Here is a 15,798-nt window from a genome sequence, read left to right on the forward strand (position 1 = left end):
CTGCTGGTCCCTGGCCACGTCCTCAGCCCCCCTGTGGCTCTGATTCCCACAGCTTTTCTCCCTCAGAGGGCTCTCTGCCTCTGGGTAGAAATGAATGTGGCCTGTGAAAGAGCCCTGAGGTCTTGCAAAGATGATTGCCCCATCTAATTCAACATGAAATAAAGTAGAAAGAAGGATTGTGACCCTTCCTGAGCCTGGAATCATTGCTCTTACTATTGGAAGGAGCTAGAACAGGTCATTTGTCTTGATTCTAATATTCTGTTTGTAGAAATCATTGTAATAGGGTGGAACTATGTTAACACCTGGCCACAGAATTCTTTGTTGGAGGAAAACTATCTTGGGACCTTGAGGACAAAGTTGGCAGGAGACAAAGTGATAAAGAGAGAACTGTTTTTTTTGCATAAAAATAAATAGGGAGTTTGTAAGAGGGAATTTGAAAGAAGAGAGGAAATAGAAGGGAGAGGACCCAGCAGGGGAATATTGGAACTTGAAATTTGCGTTAGTGGAAATTTTAAGAACAGGGATGTGTAATTTTATCTATCTATCTATCTATTTATTTATGGCTGCATTGGGTCTTCATTGTTGGGTCTTCATTGCTGCTCGTGAGCCTTCTCTAGCTGTGGCGAGCAGGGGCTTCTCTTTGCTGCAGTTCGCGGGCCTCTCATTGTGGTGGCCTCTCCTGTTTGGGATCTCAGGCTCTAGGCATGTGGGCCTCAGTAGTTGCGGCACATGGGCTCAGTAGTTGTGGCTCACGGGCTCCAGAGTGCAGGCTCAGCGGTTGCGGCACACAGGCCTAATTGCTCCGCGGCATGTGGGATCCTCCCCGACCAGGGCTCGAACCCATGTCCCCTGCATTGGCATTCGGACTCTCAACCACTGAGCCACCAGGAAAGCCCGGGATGTGTAATTTTTGACTGCACGTTTTTTGTGTATGAGTGTTGTAAATTTTCTGTCTTCAGTAAAGACACACACATACACCCCTGTATAAGTGGGTCTTGGTGGGGGGAGAAAAGAAAGAAATTGCAGAAAAATTTCTGAGTTTCTTGTTTGTATTGGCACAAACAGCTCACACAGAATGGTGAGATTATCTATAAACTAAAATAATTCAATGGAAGCAGGTGATTAAGACAGAGGTAAATAGATATCCTCAGAAGGGTGGGTAGGAATGAATATTGTGCATCACGTGTAGGATGGGATTTCAAACCAATTTTTTATTTGACCTTCAAAGAACAGCAGCATTCGCTAGGGTTCTTTGGTTTTAAGTAACAGAAATAGATTTTGGCTAAAAAACAACTAAAGGACTTTATTAGGTGGATTCTGGGTAGCTCACAGAACTGAAGAGAAAATTGAATAGTCAGGTCACACTGAGTAGGAAGTAGAGGATACCTCTTCAGGCATCCCCATGGAGGTGAGTCAGCCCAGCTTTTGGCCATGCTAGTGAGGTTCCCACCAAGATCAGACCTCAGAGAGAGGAAGTCCTATGGAGGAGTCTGGGTCACATGTGCTACCACCATCCCCCTGCTTGGCTGCAGTAACATGGAGTCATTGATCGTCATCATTGACCATCTTCTGAGAGAATAAGAGGAGACTTTTCAAAGAAAGGAAAGGGGGTGCTTTAGCCAAAACTCAGAGGAAGGGATGCTGGGCAAGCAGAAATAGCAAGTGTCCACACTCACAGGGTACCTCAGCTAGGAGATGTTGCTGCTCTATGTATTGTTTGTAAAAATACTTAACACAAGCACCTGGTACGAAGTTCAACCATGCAAGAAGGTATGAAGATACAGTTGGGCTTCCCTTCAACTCTGATCTCAGTTTGTCCCATAGAGGCCACCACTCTTTCCTGTGTCTCCTTGCACAACACAGACACACACACACAGACACACACACAGACACACACACACACACACACACACAGACACACACACACACACACACACACACACTACAGCTGCCGCTGTGAGGGCCTGCTTGCCAGACTCTGAGCCCTCTGAGGGCAGAGCCTCCTTGTTTGCCTCTGGGGTACTGACAACTAGAACAGTTTGGCTCCCTGCAGAAGTTCAGCAGCCAATTGCTAAGAGCCAACTTCTTGCAGGAAAGAGAAGGGGGAGGGAAGGAGGACAGATTGTGTCTGAGATCACTTGGTGCCTCGCTCTGTGATCTATGAGTTGCTTTTAATTTCCTGTGCTTGGCCGCCAGCAGCCTGATGAAATAAAGGAGATAGCAGGGCTGGCCCTGCCTGGCCTGGGGCTTGTCTGCTTGCTGCAAGGCCATGATCTCCAGACCTTGAAAAGAGAAGAGCCGAGTGTGCTCCCCTTCCCCCCACCTCTCAGCCTCCTCTATGTGAAAGGGGTGCAGAATGGGCTGCTCGAAACCAATACGCTTCCCAGGGGGCAGTGCAGAGTTCACTACCTGGGCTTTGGGGGCAGACAAAGATGTTTTGGCTCCTGGCTCCTTGCCTCCTGGCTGGTTGCCTCATTCTCTGAGCCTCAGTTTCCTCAATCATAAATGGAGGATATTAGTAGAACCTACTTCACTGAGTTCTTACGAGGCTCCAAAGAGCATGAATTTGATGTGTGAAGCAAGGTGCCTGGGACCTGGGACATACTAAGTTGGTGGTTGGTATCATTATCATTCTTTCTGTTTACCACATGGTCACAAGGATCACTCTCAGCAAAATGGCCCAGTTGGTGACTTTGTCTTCTACCTTTGAACACACCTTTCGCTTCCAGGTACAGTGTGGTCTGCTCTTTCCTCATCTCTTCTGACAATACTAACTCCTTCTAACTAACTGCTGCTGCTGCTACTGGCATTCCTACCAGCATCACCACCTGCCACTGATTCAGTGTTGACTTTGTACCAGGCATGGTGCCCTGAATGTGGGGTGTGCCATCTAGGCTTCACAACAACTGCTATTCCCACTCCAGGCTGAGAAAATGGAGTCACAGAGAGTCAAGGTGATTTCCTCCTGATTGATTGAATAATTAAAATTAGCAGTCTGATGGTCGTTTACAGAAGGATGTAGAGATTTAATGGATTATCTCCATCATTGGGTTTGTATTTTCAAAGTGTTCTTCAGAAAGAGGTCAGAGCTTACTCTGAAGGAATGAGTTGATGATGTGAGCAAGTTAATATTCTTTGATGGGTTTGGGGAAGAAAGAATTGTGTGAAGGAAGAAGGAATGCTTTCCTACTACTCTTGAAATAAAACAGAAGCCATTGCCCGCTCCATCTGAAATTAAGATCAATCCTAAATGTATTGATGAGAGAACAGTGCAAAATTCCGTGCTGTTTTTTTTTTGCAGAACAGGTAATAGAGCGGTCATTCCCTGAGAATTCTACTCCCTGGTGCATGAGATTGGTTAATAAACACAGACTCAACATCTAAAGAAAACCAAAGACCTTGCCCCAACTTCAGTGAAGTTCCACTGTTGGCTGCTGAGCCTTCACCCTGAGCAGCCACAGAGTTTTCTGCTCGTAGATGCAGCAGGTTGTTGCTACAGCGACCTGCTGACCTGGTGTCTGGCTGGTGACAGGGACGGGACAAAGGAAGGGGGAATCTGGACACTGACCCCAAACATGACACATCATTTAGCTCCATCGGCTCTTAAGGGATGACCAGTCTCGTTCTTTTTACAAAGACTTCCAAGGAGTGGGAAGGGATCAGGCTTAGGTTCCATACCTGCAGTCATGACTGCCTTGCCCAGAATTCACTTGAAGAAGTGTCTTCGGTGAAAATAATCAGAATATGAAATATTTACACAGCTCTCTGTTAATCAAGGGCTTTCACCTTCTTCTTTCCTTCTCTGCTTCCCTCTTCATCTTTCCCTCCTCCCTCTCCCAACCTTGTGTGTTTCCAACCCTTTAAAGATGAGTAGAAAGGACATCTCATGCCTACGTCACACTAATGTGAGTGGGAGAAGAGGAACCGAGAGTCTAAATGCCAGCCTTAGCAGTGGGGCAATCCTGGTAGCTATAAGTCCAAGAGCAAGTTTCTTCCTCTCTCTCATCCTTTGCTTCCTTGTCTGGAAAAGGACAATAACAGCAGCTACTTCAGAGGGTGACTCTGAGGACTAACTGAGGTATATAAAGTGTTTATCAGAGTACCTGGTACTTAGCAAGTACCCAGTGAATGTCACTTTATCCCTATAGTCCTAAACTTTGTCATCATGTAGACTGTGTGCACGTCAGCTGACTTTATGTGTTGGACTTGAGTTTATACTGTGCTTTGCATTGTAAAAGATATATTTTGCAATGCTAATTAAAATATAATTCACTTTTCACTTGGCAAAGATGTTAATACTTAGTGCTGGTGAGCTTGTGGTGAAATGGGAGATGGGCCTTCTCATCAGGGCTTGCTGCATTCACACAGTGGCAGGGGCACCTGACTGTCTTACGAGGAGGTGAGCCTGGTTCTCACGCACCAGTGATGGGATGGAATATGGTGTCAACTCTGGGAAAGCGAACTTTGATGTTGTGCATTAAATGCTGTAGAAAGTTCCACTGGAGGCAAAGCAGGATAAACTAATGTCTAAAGATGATAAGAAGTGACCTGTAGGGATTTGGACAAATCAGTAAGCATTCTTCAGGGAGTGGCATGAAAACAAGGGAAAGAAATTGAAAATGACTCATCCATGTGTGTGCGGTCAAGTGTTTCAGACTATTGTTCACAGAAATGGAAGAGTGACCCCTGAAAACTGGAGACCTTGAAAAACTACCCGCAAGCCCATTTGGATGACTCACAGACCTCTTGACCTTACCTGTCCACACCTGCATTCTTGACTCCACCCCATCCATTGAACCCATTGCAGTTGGCTCCACATGTGCTCAGTTCAAAAACCCAGGAGACATCCTCAAGGTCTTCATTTTCCTAACCCCCATCCAAGTGATCAGAATTCCTGTGTTTTCCACCTCCACCATGCATCTCTCATCAGTCCCCTTGTCTTCTCCCTGATACTCACCTCATAACCCGTACAATTACAAACACTGTAACTGCTTTCCTTGCTTCTGCTTTTGCTTCTGTGGATCCTTTATCCGCACAGCAGGAAGTGACTTTAGGGATCTGGGCAAAGACCTGGAGAGGACCTTTGACAATATAAATCAGGTCACATCACTTTCTTGTTTAAAATCCTCATCAGTAAGATGAAGATGGTGAGCACACCTTCCTCCTAGGGTTGATGTGAGCAGTAAAGGAGAGACCTCACCCTCAAGGGTCAGCACACGTGTACTCAGGAATAGTAACTCTCCTTATGGGGGGCATGATGGTCCCTGCCCTCTTGGACCAGATTCCTTTGTTGTTGACTAGGAGGCAAGGGACCTGTCCTCATTTGCTCATTAGTTACCTGACTTCATTAGCTATGTAGTCTTGGATAAGCCACTTAACATCTTCTGAGCCTCAGTTTTGTCATCTGTGAAATGGGAGTAACAATAGTACCTGCCTCTAGGTTCTGTGTATTCATTGAGATAGTGCATAAAGTGCTTGGCATGAGGCCTGTCACATAATAAGTGCTGAAATAATGATAGCTGTGAGTTCCTGTTATAATTGTTATGTCTTGTGTCTGTCTGGGAGGTGGTTGGCTTTCACCAGCCACCATCTATGGTGCCTGCCCACTGGCATGATTGGTACAGTTTGCCTACCTTTGGCGTAAGGACAAGACTCCAGTACTCATTATCTGGCAAATAAAGATGGACACGCTGGGAGCATTTTGTCTTGCGTCTGCCTTGGCTCCTTGCTATTTTGGAACTGTGTGCTGTGTACTTTTTGCAGGTGAGGCCGCTGCCATAGCAGGACTGGGATGCCACATGCAGGGTTCTCTGGCTCTGGGTTCTCCTCCCCATTGTTGACTTTGGCATTCAGGACTTTGGTGGAGGGCTGCCATGGTTGCATTCTTCAGAGCAGCAAAGAGAAGAGAAAACAGCGCAACTCTTGCCAATTTCCTTGAGCTCCAAGGGAAAGAAACAAGTAACATGAGTAACAACATGAAAATGAGATTGGGGATGTGTTGGAATGAGCTGAAAGTCTTAGGGGCATGCTTCAGGAACATTGCTGTTCCATCTTGGCTTCCCAGGGTTTTTTTTATTTTGCTGGGTGCAATACACTAACAGAAGGGAGGTAGAATTTCAATGACTGGGGTTGGGGTGGAGACAAGAGCCCTAGAGACGTGGTGGCTGAGGAGAGGGAATAGACTCTGGGAAGACTGGAGAGAGAAAGTAGTGATGCTATGGTAGACTAACAGATTTCCTGTGTAGTGTGTGACATAAACCTCTCACCTTCCCCAGTTCTACTCACCTGCATTCATCTCCAAGGTATGGGGAATTGGGTTTGTTTTGGGAAATGTGGCAGAGTTCGAATATAAAATCAAGGTTGGCATTAAGCAAGAGCAGAGGCAGTCAAAGGGAACCCTGCATGTATTGATCACTATTGTATAAAGATGCAGTATCTTGCTTAATTATATAGATGTCACCCTCCACATGAAATTTAAAAATGGTATGCAGAAAGTACTCAGCTTGCTGTATTAGTGTGAATTAATAAGAAAAGCTGGTTGGCATAAACCTCTCCTCCTCCCACCCTTTACTCCTTGGAAATAGAAGCAACATTGTTTAGCTAAAGTCAAATTGAAGGAGATTATATGGACTCTTTGGAAATGGGGAGGAGGAGATAGGAAGTATTTCTTCAGACTAGAGAGAGGCAGAAGAAGCTGCTGATACCTCAAGACTATTTTTTTCTGTTTAAATCTATTGCTGCTTAAAGAAACATTACAAAACTTGGTGACATAGAACAACAACGTTTATTTTGCTCATGGATTGGTAGTTTGGCCAGGACTGGGTGGGAACAGTGTGTTTCTCTCTCCACTCAGCTGGGGCGGCTGGAATCCTCTCATGGTTTGTTCATTTGCATGCCTGGCTGCCCTCTGGGGCCCTGTGTGGGGCTGCCAGCCAGCACACCTACACCTCTTTCTGTGGCCTGGGCTTCCTCTTCACCACATAGTGGCCAGGTTCCAAGGGTGAGCACTGTGGGAGTGAGAGCCAGGCAGAGCTGTGTCACCTTTTCTAACCTAGCCTGGGAAGTCCTGCAGCATCACTCTAACTGCATTCTACTCATTAGAAGTGAGTCACCAATTGTATTAATTTGCTAGGGCTGTCATAACAAAGTACCACAGGTTGGGAGTCTTAAACAACAGAAATTTATTTCTCACAGTTCTGGAGGCTAGAAGTCCAAGATCAAGGTGTCAGCAGGGTTGGTTTCTTCTGAGGACCCTCTCCTTGGCTTGTAGATGGCTGTCTTCTCCCTGTGTCTTCATACGGTCTTCTGTGTGTGTGTCTCCTGATCTCCGCTTCTTACAAGGGCACCAGTCAGACTGGATAAAGTCCTGACCTAATGGCCTTATTTTATTTACCTCTTCAAAGTACTATCTCTGAATACAGTCACGTTTTGAGGGACTGGGGGAGTAAAGCTTCAACAAAGGAAGGCTTTAGTCTTTGATTTAAAAATGGTGCTGGGACAAAGTGAGAGACTGGCATGGACATATATACACTACCAAACGTAAAATAGATAGCTAGTGGGAAGCAGCCGCATAGCACAGGGAGATCAGCTCAGTGCTTTGTGACCACCTAGAGGGGTGGGATAGGGAGGGTGGGAGGGAGACGCAAGAGGGAGGAGATATGGGGATATATGTATACGTATGGCTGATTCACTTTATAAAGCAGAAACTAACACACCATTGTAAAGCAAGTATAGTCCAAAAAAGATGTTTAAAAAAAATGGAGAAACGAGGTGAGCTCGCACCCGAGGCGAGCTCGCATTTTAGAGCATGCGCTCTCTGCAACAGGCCGTGGGCGGGGCTGCTTTATAGGGCTTTCGTCAGTGGGGAGGGGAGGGGCCAGAGTCCTCGCGGGGCAGGCATAGCTGTGCTGCTCCTGCTCCAGTTTGCGGGGCTGGGCATAGCGTCTCTGCGTGCAGCCGGCTGCCGCCGCCATCTTGGATTGAGGTGTCAGGTGAGGCCCTTTAGAACACTGGTCTGAAGTGCTGGGTGCAAGGCCTCCGCACGCAGCCAACTGGGAGCAAGTGAAACCAGACTAAGCACAAAGGAACAGGAAAAAAAAAAAAGGTTAGACATACTTTGTTTTATTACCGGATTCTGTTTTATTCTGCGGGAATTGTTAATGGGTTTTTCTGGTGACAAGGCCCTCCTCTGTCCCTCTCCTCATTCTTGAGGGCCGCTGAGGGGCAGTGGTCCATCTCTGTAAATGTTTCCTGCTGATTTCGGGTGTCGTCATAACCCCAGGTAGAGGAGCAGAGCTTCTTCCCGGCAACCTTTAGATGTGTTTGATTGTCACCAGGCCTCAGCCCTGACTCTTTGTACCGCTGAACGACCACCATTTGAAGTTTTATACATTCTAACTTTTGGAGACAAAGGATACCATACAGTTTAGGATGGATGGCCCAAATATTAGCAAGAAGTTAGTGGTCATTAAGGGGCCCAGGAAAGGTAAAAAGCAAGCGATGCTAGGACGGCCTGTTTCACTCTGCTCCAAATTATGCTGAATAGTTTGAAGGTAAGGCCGGTCTTGTTTGCCACCATTGCCATAGTGGCTGTTACTTTTTTTTATGGTGACAGTGTTATATATGGTTCCCCTGGCCAACGTCACCAGCACCCCTATGAGTGCAGTGATTTCTGCAATTAGTAGTCCTTTCCTGTTTCAGGTTGGGCGTGACAGATCAGTGAAGTTCTAGCCTTCTTCAATATCCCTGGTCACACTTTTGTTGTTGTTTGGAAGAGAAGCTTCAGGTCAGGGAGAGGTTCATACGAGTCGTCAAGGGGGTCCATTGCCGCAGTATGTCCTTCTGCAGTTTGGGGCGAGGGTGGCCTCTTCACTTGAGTATGATGTCCGCACAGAGTCATCCTCTGCAACTTCAGGGTAGAATGAGTGGTTAGGATCACCAAGTAGGGTCCATTCCACTTAGGAGTGAGTTGGTCATGTGGGCTGCCGGTTTTCCAGGTTTTTAGGTTCACCCAGCCCCCTGGCCAGAAGGAGTGGAAAGCCAGGTCTGTGGGTGCTGGCAGCACCTGGTTACCATATTCTGTGAGGGCTTTCATGGTTTCTCCTACCTAGAGGCATACTTGAGTTGTTCCATTTCAAGGGTGTCTCTTCTCTCAGGCTTGGGGAATGGGTCTACCATACATGAGTTCAAACACAGTTACCTTTAATTTATCTGTTGGAACTAACCTCATGTAGAGCAGGGCAATTGGGAGTAAACTTAATCCAGTTTTCTTGAGTCTCCTGGTGCAGCTTGGCTAAGGTTCATTTTAAGGTCTAATTGGATGTCTCTACTTTCCCTGTTGATTGGGGTCTCCAGGCTGAGTGTAAGAGTATAAGGTCCGTTTTATTCCTAGTGAACTTGTTATCCTTTTTGTCACTTGAGACACAAATGCTGGGCCATTATCACTTTGTAGGGATCCTGGGAGTCCAAACCTGGGCATTATCTCTTTTAGTAATACTTCAGCCACTTTGGCTGCCATTTCAGTTCTAGCAGGGAGTACTTCTACCCACCCTGAAAACATATCCACTAGTATTGAGAGATACCTGAAGTTGCCTGATGCTCTTGGCATGACAGTGAAATTGATCTGCCCAATTCACATGTTTACACACACACAGATTAGACTATTTTATTACATGGATTCTATTTTTATTCCCCAGGAATTTTTAATGGACTTTGCTGGTGATGCCTGGTCAGAGGTGCCCATGCCTCCCTCTACCCTGCCCACAAGTATCCTTTTCCATAGAACCTGTATGTTATTTACCTCCCTTTTTATATTTCTTAAAATGCCACCAATGAAAGATTCAATTATGTTGACATATTCCTCTGGAAGGCTTGAGGGGCGATCATCAGTTGGTTCATTAATTTTGTAACAGAACATTTTGGTTGAATCTGGGACTCATTACCTACTCCTCCATTAGTATGAAGAAGCCTTGATTTCTTCTGGGGTAAGATGGCTGAGCTCTTTGTCCTTATATGGTTAGGAGCACAGTGCCCCCCTGCTCCCCCAGGAGAAAGACATAGAAACTCCACCTTAATCTCCTGGAGGCTCAGTTTGAAATTTGCCCAATGGCCTGTAGTAACCTCACCATAGTCAGATTGCAAAGGGCGATGAGGCCTCAGAAAGAGAATTCTCTGTGAGTGTGACGGAGGATCAAGTAGATGGGCTGTCTTTTGCATCAAAGGTGAGACACAAAAGGGGTGTCATTCTGGGTCTGTGGGAGAGGCTGACCCAGCATCATTCCTGGCACTTACAACAGGTGGAAACACAACCCACAACCTTCTATCCACCCTTCTTTCAGCCTCAAATCAACTCCAAGACTCTGGCACCAGAAAGGACAAAGTGCTATTCTTTGCCTACTCTTCCCACATCACATCAGTTTCCATAGAGCAAAAAATTAATAAATTTGACTACATAAAAATTCAAATGTCTTTATGGAAGCAAATTCCACAAAGTCAAGAGACAACAATAAAATGGTACACAATATTTGCAACACATACAATAGACTAAGAGGTAATTCCCTTATTTTACAAAAAGCTCATACAGATCAATAAAAATAAATATGAACAAATCAACCAAGAAATGGGCAAAGGATATGAAAGGCAGTTTACACAAAAGCAAATGCAAATAGCCAATAAATGTATAAAGAGATGTTTAACTTTCTTCTAATTAAAGACATGCAAATCTAAACAATGAGATGCCATTTTTCATGTATCAGATTGGCAACAATCTAAAAAGTTTGGTGATACCCAATGTTGTTGAGTGTATAAAGAAACAGACTTATTTACAGTCGATGAGCATGTTATTGGATGTACTATTTTAGTTGGGCATTTGGACAATATCAATCCTAATTGTAAATGCATATACCCTTTGATCCATGGGCAAGAGTTTAATCCACACATACATTCACAAAATATGCCAGATTATAGCTACAAGAATGTTCCTTGCAACATTGTTTGTAAAAGGGAAAAATTGGAAAGGGCCATAAATAGGGTTGGTTATTCCAGTTATGGCATATTCCTGTGACGGAATATGCAGCCATTAAAAAGAATGTGCTAACAGGGAGTTCACCTCTGTACTTAGTGACCACCTAGAGGGGTGGGATAGGGAGGGTGGGAGGGAGGGTGACAAAAGAGGGAAGAGTTATGGGAACATATGTATATGTATAACTGATTCACTTTGTTGTAAAAGAGAAACTAACACACTATTGTAAAACAGTTATACTCAAATAAAGATGTTAAAAAAATAAATAAATAAAAAAAAAAAAAAAAAAAAAAGAATGTGCTAAGCCATTTCCAAACTCTTAGAGGAGAAAAGCAAATTGTAGAACAGTATGCACAAAATGGTCCCATTTGTGTGAATAAAAAAATATGTATCCTAATGTATGCATAAAACACTTCTGGAAAGATTGACACAAAAAATTTTGAGAATGGGATAGTAAGGAGTGAGAGAAAACAATTTTACTTTTTGTTTCATACACTTCTATTATATTCATGTTTTTAAAAAAATGATTTGCATGTCTTCATTTTATTTTTTTAGAAAGGTTTACAGAAATCTCCCTATAGCATAATAGCCAATTTACATGTCTGTGTTCCATATGAGTGTGAACTTACTGGTTAGGGTGGGGCCCAGCAGAGGACATCTCTGCGTGGGCCAGATGACATGTAGCAATGCCAGCCTGATTTATGACATCACATGAGATACTGGTGGGAGGCTTGGGAAGCTGAGGTCTTCTGTGAACAAAGTAGAACAAAAACAGTGAAATGTCTGGGTTAGTGTTGAAACTCCTCTGTATTTACAGACTTGTGGCATACAGGAAGACTTGGATCACAGTGATATATATGCTTTATCTCCAGCCCCCCAACTTCTGGCCAGTTTTGGTTACAGTTTTAGGTAGGATTGTAGTTTGGGGCAGAAGTTAAATGTGCCATCCATTACTGAAGGAAAAGAGGGTTTTGCAGGTGTCACTTCTTGAGCACAGTACCCCAAGGATGAAAGAGCAGTGCTTTGACTACATTCTATGACTTATTTTCCAAGCAGGAGTACTGGCCCATGCAGGGACAAGAAAGAAGTCTGGTGACTGTAGGGTGATTCTGCGTAAGAGCATAATGAAGATATGTGGCATCAAACCACTCTTGTATGCAGTGAGTATCAGGAAGAAAAGTGTAACCCGCCATGTCAGTCTTACAGCCAAAGTGTGTGGCCAAAGAAAGAATGTAAAAATTTCAAATGAACTCAAGTTTTTTACTTCCAGTTCTCATTTACTGTGGAAATAACACACAATTTATGACAGTTCTTGAACTTGAGCAGGCATAAGAATCACCTGCAAAGCATTTTAAAAAGATTGCTGGGCCCTATCCCCAGAGTGTCTGATTCAGTAGGTCTCAGATGGGGCCTGAGAATTTGCATTTCTAGCAAGTTCCTAAGTGATGCTGATGCTATTGGTCTTAGGACCACACTTTGAGAACCACTGATTTAAAGGACACTTTATCAATTTTTTTCTCTCCCATCAACGACCCTTACATCCCTTAGCTGTTCTCAGGATCTGTCCTTAAAACTCACTTAGAAACCCATCTTCTTTTATGATCTCTAAACCTTATACCTCTTTTCCCCTTTCCCTTTTCCTGCCATGTGCAAGTGCCAGAGAATGCATCTGGCCTCCCTAAAAGAGTTTGTTCCCTAAGAGGAACAAATTAAACAGGCAAAACCAGACTCCTCTTTCAAGGATAGGGAGAGGACTGGGAACACTCATTATGTTCATTTTTGTCTACTCCTCAGTGGAGTAGTGGAAATTCATCAGTGGAAATTCATCTTCTATCAGGGGCTGGGCATACCGGAAGCACGCAGCAGGGGGTAGCTTTGGTCTCTGAATCTGCCCTGAGGCTGCCTAAGGGTGGGGCCACAGAGGGTCCTTGTTGCCTCATTCCCAGAAGGGAAATTTTGGCAAGAGTAGAGAAAAGCCATCCAGAGTGCTTGTTTTTAGAAGCTCACTCAGTGGGGCCTAGCTCCCTGCAGAGCCCTCTCTGCTCCTCTTTCCTGCTTCTCATTTTCTTATTGCCAGGGCCTCTCTTCTACCTCCTCAGCTGGTTGCTCCAGGGGGCTGCCTTCTAGGGCAGGGATTATCCCAGCAGGGACCAGGGCTCCTGGGGAAATGGAAGTTGGATAATTCTTTTGTTGGAAGATAATAGGACCTTTCTTCTTCTCTCCATTTTCCAAGTAGGAAAGAAAAGAAGGAAGGAAGGAGAGAAGGGAAGAAGGGGAGGAAGGAAGAAAGGAAACAGGGAGGAATCTGGTTTACAATTTACTTAGGTAGTATGGGTTGAACAAACCCTGTTCAAAATGCCATCCTTCCTCCTCTTCTGAGTGACATTTATCTCCTACTAGACACGGCTCTGGTGCATATTCAAAAGTACTTTTCTGGAAAAAGGGGAAACTTTCCAGAGGGCCCAGCTGTTAAATGTGTGGTCTCATAGAGCAGTGCTTCCTAAACTTTGAGAGTATAGGAATCTCCTGGGGGGGGTCTTGGTAAAATGCAGATGCTAATTCAGGAGAGCTGGGTGGGGCCTGAGACCCTGCAGTTCTAACAAGCTCCCAGGAGATGCTGATGCTGCCGGTCTGTGGACAGTACAGTGGTGCAAGATTGTAGAGTGCTTAAAACTAGAAGCAACCTTAGAGGTAAATTTGAGTCCAGTCCTTTTACAAATAAGACACCTGGAGCCCTGAGTGGTTGTGTGACTTCCCCAAGGTCACACAGCTGGTTAGTGGCAGAACCACTATTACCAGTTCAGCACTCTTTCTACTTCCCCAGGAAGGAAGCAAGGCAAGAGTATAAACCAGGTGCCAGACACACTGGAATATGAATGCTTAAAAGGGGCATCTGGACCTGGGGAAGCCAACGTCCAAGTCCACTCTGCCAGTGGTCCCCAATTTGGGACCCTGGACTGTGATCCTCTTCACTAAGGAGCTGGTTGCTACTGAGCAGTCACCTAACAGCCACAGATTTGGGAAGAGCAAAACTGCTGGTGTTTTCCCAAGTCTTGGTTGGGCCTGGTAATTTATGGTGGTTGTCAAGTTAGAATCTTTTTTTTTTTTTAAAGTTAGAATCTTAAGTGAGTGCCTTTATGGTCCATCAGGTACCTCCTGAGGAGACAGAATTGCCTGGAATAATGGGACTGTGCTGGGAAAGCTGGCATCCTCACCAGGGCAAACCCTCAGGAGAAAATCTAAGAAGAACTGAATGGTATACTAGAAACCCAGTGGATGTTTGATTCCTGAGAGCCCTTGCACCTTCCAGGCCCTCTCATTTTCATATCGCTCCTCTTCATCATTTTGAAAGTAGCACTTTGTTCAAGACACCTGGGAATCCTGGAATTGGAAGTAAAGTTTCACAGGAGGGAAAACATTTGTTCTGTAGTGCTGATCAAGCCAAACCACTGTGGTGGGCTGGGTTACTACAAGAAGGCACCCTAGACTGGATGTTTAAAGACCTAGATTTCAGGCCTGATTCTGTTACTTATCAGCCCTTGTGAGGGTTTCTGGGGAAAATGGTACTGTTCATTCATTCATTCATTCACTTTAATTCATTCATTACTCATTTATTCATTCAGTCAATCCACAAACATTTATTGAGCACCAATGCATGCATCAAACTTCAAAAACACAAAAAACCCTCTATGCTCTCAAGGGATTCATAGTCTAATATGAAAGATGGGTAAACCAACTATTTACTATAATATAGCTATGGGAGGTACAGGAGGAAGCATGGTGCTTGGAGCATAAAAGAGAAACGGTGACATCAGATGTGTTGGTGGGAGAAGGCTTCCTGGAAGAGGTGATAGTTGAATTGAGTCTTGAGAGAAGACTGGGAAGGGTGGAGTCACAGAAAGGGTCTTCTAGGAAGAGAGAACAGTATGCACATGGCTGGGGGCCTTGGAACTGCACAAATCACTCAGGGGATTGCTAGTTTTTATGTGCAGTTGGATCACAAGGTTCATGGTGGTGTTTTGTGGGTGGGGTCAGGCCACAAAGACCTTGTGTACTAAGCTAAGGCCCAGTTTCAATTAGATAAAGATGTGAAGAGAAATTTTATGTAATTAGTTAATAATAATAATTGTAATCATCATCATAATTACATTCATTAAATCTATTACTAAAAAAACCCCTTATTACTATTATTTAATCCTCACAGTAAACCGATGAAGTAGGTACTGATATTGCACCTGTTGTTGTATAGATATGAAATTTGAGGCCCAGGGAGGGTCAGTAACTCAAAGCCATGCAGCTGAAGTTCTGATACAGAGGGCTTGCTCTTGGCCCCATCAGATCCAGAGCACCCTTTCCTAACAAATATTTTTAATGCTCCTTTATTATTGTGAAATGAAATTCAAATATTATATTCATTTAGGTACATAATTTTAAAAAACAATATGCCCACCTGTAATATAAATAAAACAAACATAATTTATAATAGAATAATACATATTTCAAAGTGGAAATGCTCAGACTTGACTATTCTAGAAGCATTAGGAAGTAGTTGATGGTTGTACATATATGTAGAATCACCTTGAATGCAACAGCTATAGATGCAGACTTATATCTCTGTGTTGAAGGAATGAAGTAAATACTGTGACCAGTGATGCTAAGAGTGAACTGATTTTCTGAAATAGCCATCCTTGGTAAAGTTTGAATGACAAAGTGCAGTATTCTCTCAAAGAGTTGTGGCAGAAGTGGGATATGAACCCTGATCAGCTAATTGCAGAGTT

Source organism: Kogia breviceps, chromosome 4, assembly GCF_026419965.1.
Source record: "Kogia breviceps isolate mKogBre1 chromosome 4, mKogBre1 haplotype 1, whole genome shotgun sequence".
In the NCBI taxonomy this organism is placed as follows: Eukaryota; Metazoa; Chordata; class Mammalia; order Artiodactyla; family Physeteridae; genus Kogia; species Kogia breviceps.